We start from the raw sequence: 15,597 nt of genomic DNA, 5'->3' as shown, positions 1-15,597 counted from the left end.
AGGCTCCTGTGTCCATGGAATTTTTCTGGCAAGAATATTGGCTGCTGCTGCTGCTAAGTTGCCTCGGTTGTGTCCGACTCTGTGTGACCCCATAGACTGCAGCCCACCAGGCTCCCCCATCCCTGGGATTCTCCAGGCAAGAACACTAGAGTGGGTTGCCATTTCCTTCTCCAATGCATGAAAGTGAAAAGTGAAGGTGAAGTTGCTCAGTCGTGTCCAACTCTTAGTGACCCCATGGACCACAGCCCACCAGGTTCTTCCGTCCATGGGACTGTCCAGGCAAGAGTACGGGAGTGTGTTGCTATTTCCTCCTCCAGGGGATCTCCTCCACCCAGGGATCGAACCTGTGTTTCCTGTGTCTCCTGCATTGGCAGGCAGATTCTTCACTACTGTGTCCCCACAGAAATTGAATATATACCGATTGAATTTGCTGGGTATGCAGGCATTCAACTTTCCAAGATAACATTACATGGTTTTTCAGTTTCCATCAGCTATGTGTATGAGACCCTCTCCACATCCAACACCTTGGTATTGTCAGACTTCTTAGATTTGTCAATCAAATAGATGTAAACGGGTATTTCATGGGGACAAAATGTCATCCATCTCTTCCTGATTATTAGCGAGATGAGCGTCTCTTTGTTGATCATATGTTTCTTTTTAAAAAATGAATATAAACAACTTTTATTTAAAACTTGAAGCAAACCCCAAATATTGCTTAATTATATTTCATTAGCTCCTCCCTGTCTAGAAGCTGAAACGATTGGTTCCATATGTATTTCTTGTTCTATTAGATGCTTCTTTATGGTTTCTACCCATTTTTATGCTGAGATGAGGTTTTTCTTAATTGTAGGAGTGCTTTATATATTTTTGAAACTGCTTTTCTGTTGGCCCTATATGTTTCAGATATTTTCTTCAAGTTTGGAGCTTATATTTTTACCTTCATTGAAGACTCTTTTTTAATTTTTTAAACATTTTTTTCAAATTAAAAAAAATTTTTTTTTTTTGGTTTGGAGGTATAGCCTATTAGAAAAACATCTATTTCTGCTTTATTGACTATGCCAAAGCCTTTGATTGTGTGGATCACAACAAACTGTGGAAAATTCTTCAAGAGATGGGAATACCAGACCACCTGACCTGCCACCTGAGAAATCTGTACGCAGGTCAAGAAGCAACAGTTAGAACTGGACATGGAACAACAGACTGGTTCCAAATCCAGAAAGGAGTGCATCAAAGCTTTATATTGTCACCCTGCTTATTTAACTTATATGCAGAGTACATCATGAGAAATGCTGGACTGGATGAAACACAAGCTGGAATCAAGGTTGCCAGGAGAAATATCAATCACCTCAGATATGCAGATGACACAACACTTATGGCAGAAAGTGAAGAAGAACTAAAGAGCCTCTTGATGAAAGTGAAAGAAGAGTGTGAAAAAGTTGGCTTAAAGCTCAATATTCAGAACACTAAGATCATGGCATCTGGTCCCATCACTTCATGGCAAATAGATGGGGAAACAGTGGAAACAGTGACAGAATTTATTTTGGGGAACTCCAAAATCACTGCAGATGGTGACTGCAGCCATGAAATTAAAAGACTGTTGCTTGGAAGAAAACTTAGAAGAAAAGTTATGACCAACCTAGACAGCATATTAAAAAGCAGACATATTACTTTCCCAACAAAGGTCCGTCTAGTCAAAGCTATAGTTTTTCCAGTAGTCATGTGTGGATGTGAGAGTTGGACTATAAAGAAAGCTGAGCAGTGAAAAATTGATGCTTTTGAACTGTGGTGTTGAAAAAGACCCTTGAGAATCCCTAGGACAGCAAGGAGATCCACCAGTCCATCCGAAAGGAAATCAGTCCTGAATATGCATTGGAAGGACTGATGCTGAAGCTGAAACTCCAATACATTGGCCCCCTGATGTGTAGAACTGACTCATTTGAAAACACCCTCATGCTGAGAAAGATTGAAGGTGGGAGGAGAAGGGGATGACAGAGGATGAGATGGTTGGATGGCATCACCAACTCAATGTACATGAGTTTGGGTAAACTCCGGGAGTTGGTTATAGACAGGGAGGCCTGGTGAGCTGTCCATGGGGTCTCAAAGAGTTGGACACGACTGAGCAGCTCAGCTGAACTGATAGCCAATTAACAGTGTTGTGGTAGTTTCAGATGAACAGCGAAGGGATTCAGCCATACAAATACATGTATCCACTCTCCCCCCAAACCTCTCCCATCCAGGTTGCCGCATAACATTAAGTAAGAGTTCCATGTGCTATAAAATATGTCCTTGTTGGTTATCCATTTTGAATATATCAGTGCGTACATGATCTTCCCAAACTCCCTAACTATCCCTTCCCCCCAGCAACCTTAAGTTTGTTTTCTAAGTCTGTGAGTCTCTTTCTAATTTGTAAGTCCATTTGTATAATTTCTTTTTAGATTACACATATAAGGGATGTCATACAATATATCTCCTTCTCTTTCTGACTTACTTCACTCAGTATGACACTCTCTAGGTCCATCCATGTTGCTGCAGATGGCACTATTTCATTCTTTTAATGGCTGAGTAATATTCCATTGTATATATGTACCACATCTTACTTTTGTTGATGAACATTTAGGTTGCTTCCATGTCTTGGCTATTGTAAATAGTGCTGCAATGAATATTGGAGTGCATGTATCCTTTCAGATCATGTTTTTCTCCCAATACATGCCAAGGGTGGGATGCAGGGTCATCAGTTCAGTTCAGTCGCTCAGTCGTGTCCAACTCTTTGCAACCCCATGAAGTGCAGCACGCCAGGCCTCCCTGTCCATCATCATCTCCCGGAGTTCACTCAGATTCACGTCCATCGAGTCAGTGATGCCATCCAGCCATCTCATCCTCGGTCGTCCCCTTCTCCTCCGGCCCCCAATCCCTCCCAGCATCAGAGTCTTTTCCAATGAGTCAACTCTTCGCATGAGGTGGCCAAAGTACTGGAGTTTCAGCCTTAGCATCATTCCTTCCAAAGAAATCCCAGGGCTGATCTCCTTCAGAATGGACTGGTTGGATCTCCTTGCAGTCCAAGGGACTCTCAAGAGTCTTCTCCAACACCACAGTTCAAAAGCATCAATTCTTCGGTGCTCAGCCTTCTTCACAGTCCAACTCTCACATCCATACATGACCACAGGAAAAACCATAGCCTTGACTAGACAGAACTTTGTTGGCAAAGTAATGTCTCTGCTTTTGAATATGCTATCTAGGTTGGTCATAACTTTTCTTCCAAGGAGTAAGTGTCTTTTAATTTCATATGGTAGCTCTATTTTTAGTTCTTTAAGGAACCTCCATGCTGTTCTCCATAATGACTAAACCAGTTTGCATTCCCACCAACAGTGTAGGAGGGTTCCCTTCCATTGGAGGCTCTTTAGACAAACAGAAATTCTTGGTTATAATATAGTCAAGCTTATGTATCTTTTCTTATATAACTAGAAATGTTTGTGTCTTGACTAAGAAATCTTTTCCTATTCCAAGGTTATTAAGATAGTCACTAGTTCTTCTGAAAGTTTTCAAATTTTGCCTTGGCATTTATATTCTTAATCTATTCAGTATTGATTTTTGATGGTGTGAGATAGGGGTCCTTTTCAATGATTTCCATGTAAAAAGCTCCGTTTTTTCAGTGAAGGGTATATTTACACCTAGACCTTTGCACCTTGAAAGTCCATGCTTTTAATCACTCTGCTGTTTCAAGGAAATGGTGGTGTGGTATTAGACTTTTAGATAAGCAAGTGTTAGACACTGGGCAGAAAAGTGAACTAAGGCACAGCTTCTACCCTCAGTCTGTTGCTCAATATCAGGAGCTGAGGGTTGGATTAAATCCTTTTTTTCAAATAATTTCTGGCCCCTCTGTGTTTCATGATAGCATATTCCAGGTCATCTTTTGGCATTGGCACTCCACAGAGCAGTTCCTATGGGAAGCTCTGGGTTCCATTTCTTTTTTTAAAATTAAATTTAAATATTTTAATTTAAGTATAGTTGGTATGCACTATAGGTTACAGATGTACAACATAATAATTCACATTTTTAAAGTTTTTATTCCATTTATTGTTATTACAAAACATTGACTATATTCCCCATATTGTACAATATAGCCTTGTAGCTTATTTTATATCTAATAGTTTGTATTTCTTAATTCCTTACCCCAGGTTACCTCTCCTTCCCTCTTCTCATTGGAACTACTAGTTTGTACTCAAATCTGTGAGTCTGCTTCTTTTTTGTTATATTCACTAGCTTGTTGTATCATTTAGAATCTGCATATAAGTGAGATCATAGAGTATTTGTCTTTCTTTGGCTGACTTACTGCACTTAGCATAATGCCCTCGAGTCCATCCATGTTTCTGCAAATGTGAAAATGTCATTGTTTTTATGGCTGAGTAGTATTCCAGTGTGTGTTTGTGTGTGTGTGTGGACTGAGTACAGTACTTATGAAAATACCAAGGAAATTAAAGCAAAAATAAACAAGTAGAACAAGTTTTTGATAGCCAAGGAAACCATTGATAAAATGAAATGACAACCTATTGAATGTGAGAAAATATTTGCAAATTGACTTGACCGGTAAGGGATTAATATCCAACATGTATAAACAGCTCAATGTCAGAAGACAACTGATTAAAAATGGGTATAAGAACCGAACAGACATTTTTCCAAAGAGAAAATGCAGATAGCCAGCAGGCACATGAGAAGATGTTCAGCATCACTAATCATCAGGGAAAAGCAAATCAAAGCCACAGTGAGATATCACCACACACCTGTCAGAATGGCTGTCATCAAAAACATCACAAATAATAAATGTTGATAAGGATGTGGAGAAAAGGAAACCCTCATACACTGCTGGTGGGAGTGAAAACAGGTACAGCCACTATGGAGAACAGTATGGAGGTTTCTCAAAAAACTAAAAATAGAACCACCATGCATGTGTGCATGCTAAGTTGTTTCAGTCGTGTCCAACTCTTTGTGGATCCTATACTGTAGCCGGCCAGGCTCCTTTGTCCATAGGATTCTCCAGGCAAGAATTCTGGAGTGGGTTGCCATGCCCTCCTCCAGAAGATCTTCCCGACCTAGGGATCGAACCCAAATCTCTTACATCTCCTGCATTGGCAGGCAGTTTCTTTATCACTAGTGCCACCTGAGAAGTCCAGAACTACCATATGACCCAGCAGTTTCACACCTGGGTACATATCTGAGAAACAAAACCCCTATTTCAAAAAGATAAAATGCACCCTGATGTTCATAGTAGTATTATTTACAATTGCTAAGATATGGGAGAAACTTAAGTGTCCATCAGCACATGAGTGGATAGAGAAGATGGATTCTGCTTCTTTAGTTCTCGTTTCTTTCATTTTCTGGAGGTTAAAGTGACACCATGGGGCAGAGCACAGGCTTAGAGTCAGACAAACCTAGTTTCAAGGCTCAGTCCTCCCATGCGATAACCTGGGGGAAGTTAAACCCTTATGAACCTCAGTTTATTTGCTCTGTGTCCCTACTCTGCAGATCCTCTGCAGAAAAGCTTAGCTTCCTCATTTACTCCTCTGACATAGGAGATGGTGGTGGCCAGCCCCTCTGGGACCATCTGCCGCATGGAAGAGTGATGCACCCACAGAGCTGACGCAAATGACAGATGTCCACTACAGCTCCCTGGGATGTTACCCTGTCTTACCTTTCCCCCCTCTGCTTGGTTGGAGGATCTCATCACTCAGCTGGCCTGTGAGCTCCTGGTGAGCAGCCCTCAGACCTCAGTTCTTCCAGGGTCTCACCCCAATGCTGTGTACACAGCAAAGCGTCCATCAGTGGTCTTTGAGGGACTGAGTTAGGAGGGAAAGAGACCCCACTCTCGCGGTCTGGGGATGAAGGCCATGCCTTTTGGTTTCCCAGGGAAAACAAAAACAAAACCCAAAAGCCAACCATCAAAGCAGAGAAAAGAGAAAGGCCTTCCTCCACATGCCACCCCAGGTGCTGAGAGCCGGCTTTGAGAAGGTCGGGTGTGACAGGCAGCCTCCCACTCGGTCCCTTATTGGTCCCCACCACCTGGCTGGAGTGTTTATCGCTGGCACCTCTCACGCTTGGCAGGCAGGGTTTCCTGGCTCTGCACACACAGCAGGAGAGAGAAGAACAATCCCACAGCACACACAGCACCACTCCTGACTCCACAGCCCATGTATGTAGCCTGGTAATTAATCAACCAGCGATGAGATACAGGAACATTGCTGGGTCCTGTCGCTGCCCAAGGCGCTCTGCGTTGTCACTGCGTACGTTTTTCATCCAAGCTAAACAGAGTGCTGGGTGGGGTGCTATTTCTTACAGTATTTACAGGCCCCTGGGATTTTTCCCTTCTCTCTAAGGACTGTGAAGGGAACAGGCTGACTTCAGCAATTTCTGCAGTGAGGTCATAGGGCCCTGAGAGGGTAACCTGAGTCCGGGAGACAGTACCCAAGGCCACTGTAGGGTTGGGGTTAGAGAGAAAGAGAGGCAGGAAGGGGGGCACTTGATTCAACTAAATCTAAGACTCATTTGCAGTTTTTTTGGTAAGGTTCCAGTTATGCCTCCCAACAGAGCAAAGTTTTACAACATTCCAAATGTAAACATTGGAAAGAGGCTACAAAGTGAAAACAATCAGATGACATCTCAAGCCAAAAAGAAGCCCAAAGTGATCTTAACAATCAAACCACCCCAGGCTAAGTGGAGTTTCAATGATCGGCCTGCTAGAATCCACATCAGTCTTCCTCTCACTCATACGGGAAACTCTAGAACTTGACTTTAAGACACTGGGCTTGCATCCCAGGTACACTGCCTGCTAGTCCCATGGTCTTGGGCTTGCAGCTGAACCTGTCAGTGCCTGACTGTGGGCATCTGTGAAGTGGGGACAGTCCAGCCCAGCTTTCCAAAAGGTTTGTATGGCGATTCAAAATGAGCTACTGTGAACAGCAGCTCCCTGGGTGTCCATGTCTCACGGGGGCTCCAGATGGCTCCAGTGTACACGGGTGTCCTTGTCTTTTCTCTCCGAATCATTTATCTTTGCTTCTTCTTCAGATGCCCTGCTCTTCACCTCTCTCTCCTTTTTAAATATTGAAATAAATAAGTATTTATTTGTCTGTGCCAGGTTCTAGTTGCGGCATGTGGGATCTTTAATTGCAGCACGCAAGGTCTAGTTCCCTGACCAGCGACAGAACCCAGGTCCCCTGCATTGAAGCGTGTGAAGTCTTAACCACTGGACCATCAGGGAAGTCTGCAGGTGCTCCTTTTTGGGATTCCTCTTCTCCCATTCAGGCCGTGAGTAGGATTTCCCAGGGGTGATTCATGGATTGCTGGTCCCCACATGGCACACAATGAAAGGGACTTCTGAAGACAAATCAATTAGGAAACAGAACCCTGTAACCCCCTCTGAAAGTTCCAGAGACCTCATCCACATCTGCTCCTCCATTGCTTGGCACCTCACTCCTGAATCTGATCCCAGAACCCATTTTCTACATATTGCCTATTAATCCCTCTCCCCAAATACAACTTGGGACTCATCCTAGATGATGCTGGTATGGTGACAGGATACACTGAAGCTTATGACTTGTCAAGCACAGCGGTGGTTCTTTGAGTTTGTGAGTACTAAGTTGCTTCAGTCGTGCGCAACTCTTATGGACTGTAGCCCACCAGGCTCCTCTGTCCATGGGATTCTTCAGGCAAGAATACTGGAGTGAGTGGTCATGCCCTCCTCCAGAGGATCTTCCCGATCCAGAGATTGAACCCACATCTCTTATGTCTCCTATATCGGCAGGCAGGTTCTTTACCACTAGCACCACCTTATCAACATTTAACTCCCAAGCAGCCCAGCAAGACGGGTACACGCCACGTAGGCATGACCAAACCACGGGTCTACTGTCTTTTTTATAAATGAGGAAAGTAAGATTCAAAGAAGGCTAGTATCTTGCTCAGAGTCACAGAACAAGTTAAGTGATAGAGGGGGTCATGGCCCAGGCCTCCCTCCAGGTCTGTCCAGCAGGAAAGGGCAATGTCCTGCCTGTCCCTAGCTGGAAGGACAGTGTCCTGCCTGGCACTGTGCGTGTGGGTGTGTGGCCAGTGGGCATTTAGACTGGAGTGCTTACAGGCCTCTGAGTCCATGTGATGGAAGTCGGAGTCGCATTGGTGGACAGCCAACCCTGTGTGTGTGGCCTGCATGCCTGGGGTCTTTCGGGCACACCACATGGAATGACATCATCTCCATACACAGACAGAACCCCAGGCTCAGGAGATGAAGTGCTGTGGCCAGGCAACAGCCAAGCTAGAGTCCCAAGTGTTCTAGATCCAACCTCACCCTCCGTGCTCTGGAGCTGCGTAGATTGCCCGGCTGTTCTCACTAATTGAAACCTTAGGGTGCTGTTGTGGTGCCTGTTGCTATAAACACTTTGCCAATTTGCATAAGTATGTGACATTATAAAAGTTCCTGAAAGATCTTATCTACCTTGCTGGCACTCAGCCCAAGGGAAAGCCAGGTAGAAAGACAATGTGTGTGTTATTTAAGAGAAGGAAAAAAAAAAAACTTTTCTTGTTTTTGTTCCCCACGCAGGTGAACAGGGTAAGAAGTGGAAAACACCCTGGGCCGAGGCAGCGCCTGCAGCTTGCTTTGTTTTGTTTTGAAATTGCTTGAGAGAGATCTTCCTTGTACCTCCTAAGCTGCCTGTCATATGTGAAAAGCCAGAACAGGACTCTTAAGATTCTATAAATGAATTCGTTTTGGAAAACAGGGTTCTTTGCTGGGCGGGAAGGAACTGTAGCAATCACTGGGTCCAGCGTGTCACTTACAGATGTGCAGAATGAGGCCCGCGACCTGGACCCGGCAGCCATAGGCCAGTCTAACCTCTGCCCCAGGGCTCTCTCACACTCTCCCAAGCACTCCAGGCTCAGCTGAACAGCTCACACTTGTTTTCTGCAGAGTGAAACTCAACTCGATGCATCAAGACACAATCGATAGCTTCAGAGCTGGGCCCAAGTGAGTCCTCCCCAGACTTCCCTGGCCTCTCTGCTGAGCCCCAGCCAGTCCCAAGCAACAGCCCCAGGTCAGGATGGTACCTGCCCTCCAGTCTTTATCCCTGGAGCTCCTTCAGAAGATGGGTGCTGTCATTCCTGCTTTTCAATATGGACATCAAGGCTGGGAGAGGTTAGTGTATCTTGGGTCCACATCTGGGAAATGAGGCTGACCACAGCCCAGGACTGACCTGCTGGGTGCTTCAGTGTCATCGGCTTCCTGGGTTGTGGGAAAGAGTAAGAAAAAGCAAGCACAAAGTCTATCCCAGTGTCTTGTACACAGTGGGTGCTTTCAGAAAGCTTGGTCCCATCCCTGTGACGTCTTCTCTGAGTCCTCCTTCATCATCATTTAAACCCGATGGATGCAGATTTATTACCATTTGGTTTACCTAAGTAACTTTTTCTTCAGAGGGACTTGGTAACCCAGCAAATGAATTTCAAACTTTGGGTGGAGGATGGTACTTTGCAACTGAGAGCCCAAGAAGCTATTAGACACTTAAAATGTACAGGGAGGAATTGCTCATCCTATCCCATCTCCTAGCCAGGAAAGAATGTATGTATCTTCTCTCTCCATCTCAAGCTGCCTTGTTTGAGCAAAGTTCTTGGTATAATTTCTTGACCCCTCCCAACCAGTCTCCCTAGACATATTTTTGGAGGCTTCCTATTGAATAATTAAGCAACACAACTTGGCATATAAGACAGTTTGAGTGAAGGCAGTGTATGGGGCAGGAGGTGGGGTGGAGGGGTGGCGGTGTATGCAAAGGATAAGGACCTCAAGAAACCCAGAAACCCAGGAAGTCAAGGGCTTGGGCTGGGGAGGGGTGAGTCCATGGAGCATTAGGGAGGTTCAGCTAGTATCTTTCTGCTGGTCCACTTGTGGATCCTTCTGTACTTCCCCCTAAGCGTGCATGTTCAATCAGTCACTTGTGTCCAACAATTTGTGACCCCATGGACTGTAGCCCACTATCTCCTCTGTCCATGGAATTTTCCAGGCCAGAATACTGGAGTGGGTTGCCGTTTCCTCCTCGAGGAGATCTTCCTGACCTCGAGGGATCAAACCTAGGTCTCCTGCATTGGCAGATAGATTCTTTACCCCTTGTACTCCCCGTCCATTCCACCTACCCTACAGTTAACTTCCAGAGCTGAACAGCAGAGCCTGGAGGAACAGTGTCCAAGGGAGGAGACATGGCTGAGGGGAGGAGTTACAGCCACAGGACCAAAGAAGGTGGGATCAAGGCTTCTGGAAGGAAGGAGATGGGGAGGGGACCAGTGTTGACTGAGCATGTACTAGGTGCCAGGAATTTGACACATATAATCTTATTTAATCCCCACAGAAGTCCTGTGAGATAGGAATTATTATCCTCTTTGTACTGGTGAGGATACAGAGCATCAGCAAGGTTAGGTAACTCACCGGAGGTCACATGATGACTGAGGTGGAGCCAGAATTCGAATGCGTGTCCTTTGATTGGAAATCCTGTGTTCTTTCCATTAGCACTAGTACCTGGTGAGATCAGTTCCAAAGTGCTGACTGCGTCAGTTGTCCCTTTTCCCTTGTGAACTTGAGCAAGCTGCTGAACTTTCTGGCTTCTTGGCCTGCAAAATGGGCATCAGTAGACCTTGGAGGTATGCTGTGGATTAAGTGAGGTGTGCAGCTAAGCTGCTTAGAGCAAGGTTCCGCAGGTCCGAGTTCTCTAAACATCAGCCACTGCGTTGACTTTTACTACTGATGCCACTGTTCCTGCATCTTGGGGAAGACATGCACACCACCTCTGTGCCTTGGTTTTCTCATCTGTGAAGTGGGTGGGTTGGACAAGAGGATGCCTAATCTATCCAATAAAAATGAAATTTTATTTCCAGCTGTAAAATCCAGTTATTCTCCTTGGAGTTCAGGTTCCCCAACTGGCAGGTCCAAGTTTTCCCACCAGACCTGGACTGCCCTGTGGGATCCCTTCATTCTTAATCATGTGCCCGAAGCCTGGCACCCAGCTGATTTCAGCCACTGCCTGATTCCTTCCAGCCTCCAGTCGTACTCTTTACCTTCCTTGATGCTCCTTGCTGTCCTCTGCCAACTTGACTTCTGCACTTCTTTCAAGGCCCAGATTAAAACTCAACTCTTCCATGAAACTGTCTCTGGCAAACCCCACCCTGCGATGACTTCTCCTTCACTTAAAACTCCCTCAGCTCTTCTCCCCACAGTCTGAGTCACACAGATTTTGAATGGTTTATATTGTCTCATTTAAGTCTGTTTGATTTGCTCAATTCCCTAAAAGTAAACTCCCCAAGGGCATGGCCCTCATTTGCTACTTTGCTGTAGCCTCAGTAATACCTGCACTGTTCTGGGTGCCTGTTTGGTGAACTAGTGGCCCTTGTGCCGGCCATTCCCTGCTCAACCAATGGCTGAGCATCCCTGCTGGTGAGAGGTGGGGGGACTTTGTTCAGGATGCTTATGACTCTGAGGATGGCAGAAGGATTACCTCTGCCCTCAGGGAGCTGCAGAAGAAGAGGCAGATGTCTTAGTGTAAACCGCAGGCTGCGGTATGATTAATGGCATTGCAGAGGTGCAGGAAGGATGGCCCTCTGCCTGCAGAAGGAGGGAAGCTCAAGGATGAGCAGGAGCCACCAGCGAGGACAGGGAGGGCATTTCTAAGGATACAGAGAGTGGGAAGACACATGCGTCTGGTTTCTTGAGACAGATTAAAGGGTATATTTTAGGGGAGGGAAGAAGGTCGGGGACAGCAGTAGGGACTGAAGTTGGAAATACAGTTTTCAGTTATCCAAAGGCATATCCAGAGACCCCCAGTGGGGTCTTTATCCCCTCAATCCGAATGAAGACCATGTCCAAACGAGAAAATTAACAGCTACATAAAGAGCTTTATTTATTTATTTGCAAAATCCCATGGATGGAGGAGCCGGGTGGGCTGCAGTCCATGGGGTCGCTAAGAGTCCGACGCAACTGAGCGACTTCACTTTCACTTTTCACTTTCATGCATTGGAGAAGGAAATGGCAACCCACTCCAGGGTTCTTGCCTGGAGAATCCCAGGGACGGGGGAGCCGGGTGGGCTGCCGTCTATGGGGTCGCACAGAGTCGGACATGACTGAAGCGACTTAGCAGCAGCAGCAGCCCCCTTTTTAATTTTTAATTGGAGGATCATTGCTTTACAATGTGGCGTTAGTTTCTGCTGTGTAACAGTGTGAATCCGCTGTAAGTATACCCACATCCCGTCCCTTTTGAGCCTCCCTCCCACCTTCCTCTAGGTCATCACAGAGCGCTGAGCTGAGCTTCCTGTCCCGCTAGCTGTTTCATACATCACAGTGTATACATGTCCATGCTACTTCCCAAGTCGTCCTACCCTCTTCCCCTGCTGTTTCCGCAAGTCCATTCTCTACAGCTGCCTCTATTCAATAGTGATAGTGATAGTGATAATGAAGTCGTTCAGTCATGTCCGACTCTTTGTGACCCCGTGGACTGTAGCCTACCAGGCTCCTCCCTCCATGGGATTCTCCAGGCAAGAATACTGGAGCGGGTTACCATTTCCTTCTCCAGGGGATCTTCCCAACCCAGGGATCGAACCCAGGTCTCCCACATTGGCGGCAGATGCTTTAACCTCTGAGCCACCAGGGAAGCCCTATTCAAAAGTGCCCTTAAAAAAAGAAAAAGAAATCATGGTGATGAGAGATATCTGTTTTTCATTTCATTTTGTTTTAGCAAAATGTTTTGTTTATCTTGGCTCAACAAAATAAAGATCTGGCAATTCTATGCCAGAAGGGAAGTTTCCAGGTCTAAAATTTTGAAGCTACTGCTAGAGAGTCATTGAGATATATGGAAATAAGGAGCAGGTACAATGTTGATTAATCTCTTAGGAAGACAGAGAAAGGTTTAGAACTTCTCGGCAATTTCCACTGATGAGGATGGCAGATGGAACAATGCTCACGGTGGAGGCTGTAGGGGAGCCAAGGGCAGAGACAGTTTGATCTGTTTTGATGGCTTTAATCCCTGCTCTCCCTCATGAGAGGTGTGAGCTATTCGAGCTGCCTCTTGGTCCTCCTCTGCTCTGTGCTCTTGCCCCTTTCCTGGGAGGGAATAAAAGGTGTCCAAGCTCTTCGTGCAGCTCAGACTCAATCGCCCATCTTTCTGCCTTTCAAAGCGACAGCTGACAAATGTGATTTCTCATCTCCAGGTGCAAAGGAAATTGCCCCTTGTAAGTGTCTGTGTGTCTCAAGCCCCCACTCCCTCAGCCACCACCAGGATTGTTTCGGCGCCTGTCAGTTGAATTTGCACTAATGAGATTAAAGTCGGTGTGTTGGAACGTTCACACATTTTTGCCCAGATCCGTTCAAAATTCCTAAGGTAAGAACTTGCCTGAATCAATATAGTAGTCATTTCAAATCTTGAGCTGTCCCTTGTAGGGCATTTCAGTCATTTTGTTGAAACAAGAGAGCAGCCGGGGGCCCTGGAAACAAAGATGTGAAGAGGGATGAGGGGCAGGGGCTGAGTAGGCTGCTCTGGGGGAAAGGGGGTTTCAAGTCTATATGGCACCATTTGGTTAGTTCAATGATTTCTTACTCTAGCTGGGATTTTACTCTACAGATGGTTTATCTAAGGCCTTGCTGCAGTTTTGGTCAAAAAGGCAAGCAATCATGACAATAGGAAGTGGGGGATCCCAGGGAGCAAGCGCGAAGATGCAGCCTGGGGAGGGTGGGGCAATAGAGGATGATGACAGGGGGTTTTCAAGTCTTTGGCCCCTGGAGTCATGGACAGAGGTACTGAATCAACTAGAAGACTTGAAGGCTGGCAAGGAGGGGGCTCATGCGAATTTCTTGTTATCAAAGCAGTCACAGCTTGGAAGAAGCAGCCGAGGCTTAAGGGAGTAGCAAAGACCTGAATTCTTGTCTTAGGTCCACTGTGTGAATTTGGGTCAGTGGCAACACCCTCCTGGGCCTCAGTTTCCCTGGAATAAAGTGAGGGCAGGGCACCACTGAGATTCCTTTCAGTTCTGTCCTGATCTGAGACTCTAAGCAAAAGAGTCCTGCTCCCCGCTTTTGTTTCCTCATGAGATGCAAGCTCCCCGGAGCTGGGGCTATAACCCGTCTCAGGCTAAGTCTGGGGTGCATGGTGGGAGGGAAAGAGGAAGGGACTGAGCCGAGTGAAACCAACAGGGGGTGTGGCTGCACATGCACCGATGACCGCCCGCCAGAAGGCCAAGGACAGCTGGCTGATGGACGGCATTCTACACGCCAGTGCCCTGGAACAGATGGTGCCCAGAGGCCAACCCGTGTGCTCCATGGATGAGCAGGTGAAATTTGGGAAGCTGAGTCAGCTGTGGAAGAATCTTCTCCCTCATTCCTACACACACACACACACACACACACACACACATTACGGGGCCTCTTCAGTTCTGGAAGTCTGCTCCTCTCTTTTCAGTTCCTATCAGGTCCTCCTGTTTGCTTAGTCAATAGAATATGCTGACACTTGACTTGGTTGTACATTTTTGATGCCATGTACATATGGTGGCCCCTCCTGGATTCCTCATGTCTATCACTACACACAATGGCGTCTTGCTCACCAGTGTGTGAAAGAGGCTGTGGCTCAGTGATATAGGAAGTTCAAGTTAGGACTTAGAGGGTGAAGTAAGAGGCCGGAGTAACTAGGGTTGATAGGAGTGTGCAGCTCTGCTCTAATGGTTGAGGAAGTAACAGGGAACTTCAGTGGAAAAGAAATGGGAGTTTGGGAGGCCTGTGTGAGAAGTGAGCACACCTCAGTTGGAGGTGGCTGGTTCTGAATGTCAACAGCTCATGGGTGTCATCCACGGCATCAGAAAGGTTTGTCGAGACCTTGGGAAGTATGCAACTGTCTTCTACTCTGTCTCTGATTCCTATTGACTTATGTCACTTCCCATCATCCATTTCCATTGGCCCCAAAAGCTTGCCAAGGGCACCCTGCTAATTAATTCCCCATTGCCTGTGAGCTCAGGTATGCTTTGGTGATGATTTCTAGGTTTGGGGAAAAACCAGTTTTGGGCTCTTATGGTATCCCTGCTGGTCGTGATTTCTGCCTCAGACTTCTCTGTGGCATCAGATGACTGTGCCATTATTTCATTTAGCACTTATTGGAGACCTACTTGAGAGCAGGAAATGACCTTGTTGTTGGTTAGTCACCAAGTCGTGTCTGACTCTTTGCAACCCCATGAACTGTAGCCCTCCAGGCTCCTCTGTCCATGGGATTCTCCAGGCAAGAACACTGGCATGGGTTGCCATTTCCTTCTCCAGGAGATCTTCTGGACCCAGGGATGGAACCAGTGTCTCCTGCACTGGCAGGCGGACTCTTTACCATTGAGCCACTCAGCCATCCCCACTTCCTAATAATGATACATATCAAGGAGCATGCCAACCAGGCACACAGGGCTTGTGATTGACTGTGGCAACCCAAGTCTAGCTTCCCTCTGAGCCTCACAGTGTTCTAAGACAGAGAAGCTCACAGCTAGATTTTCATTCTGAACCTCCTCCCACAGCTGGTTTTGACTGGGATGCAGTGCTGATCAATGATAACCGAGGGGCTT

At 46.3% G+C, this 15,597-nt stretch overlaps 1 long non-coding RNA gene across 1 annotated transcript; it reads left to right on the top strand.

Moving 5' to 3' along the window:
- On the top strand, positions 7,195–15,211 carry LOC102170585. The gene is made up of 4 exons (XR_311204.3): positions 7,195–7,296; positions 8,582–9,172; positions 13,219–13,388; positions 14,198–15,211. It is a non-coding gene; the product is annotated as an uncharacterized LOC102170585 (long non-coding RNA).

Source organism: Capra hircus, chromosome 29, assembly GCF_001704415.2.
Source record: "Capra hircus breed San Clemente chromosome 29, ASM170441v1, whole genome shotgun sequence".
NCBI lineage: Eukaryota > Metazoa > Chordata > Mammalia > Artiodactyla > Bovidae > Capra > Capra hircus.
This window is presented reverse-complemented; position numbering and strand designations above follow the sequence as displayed.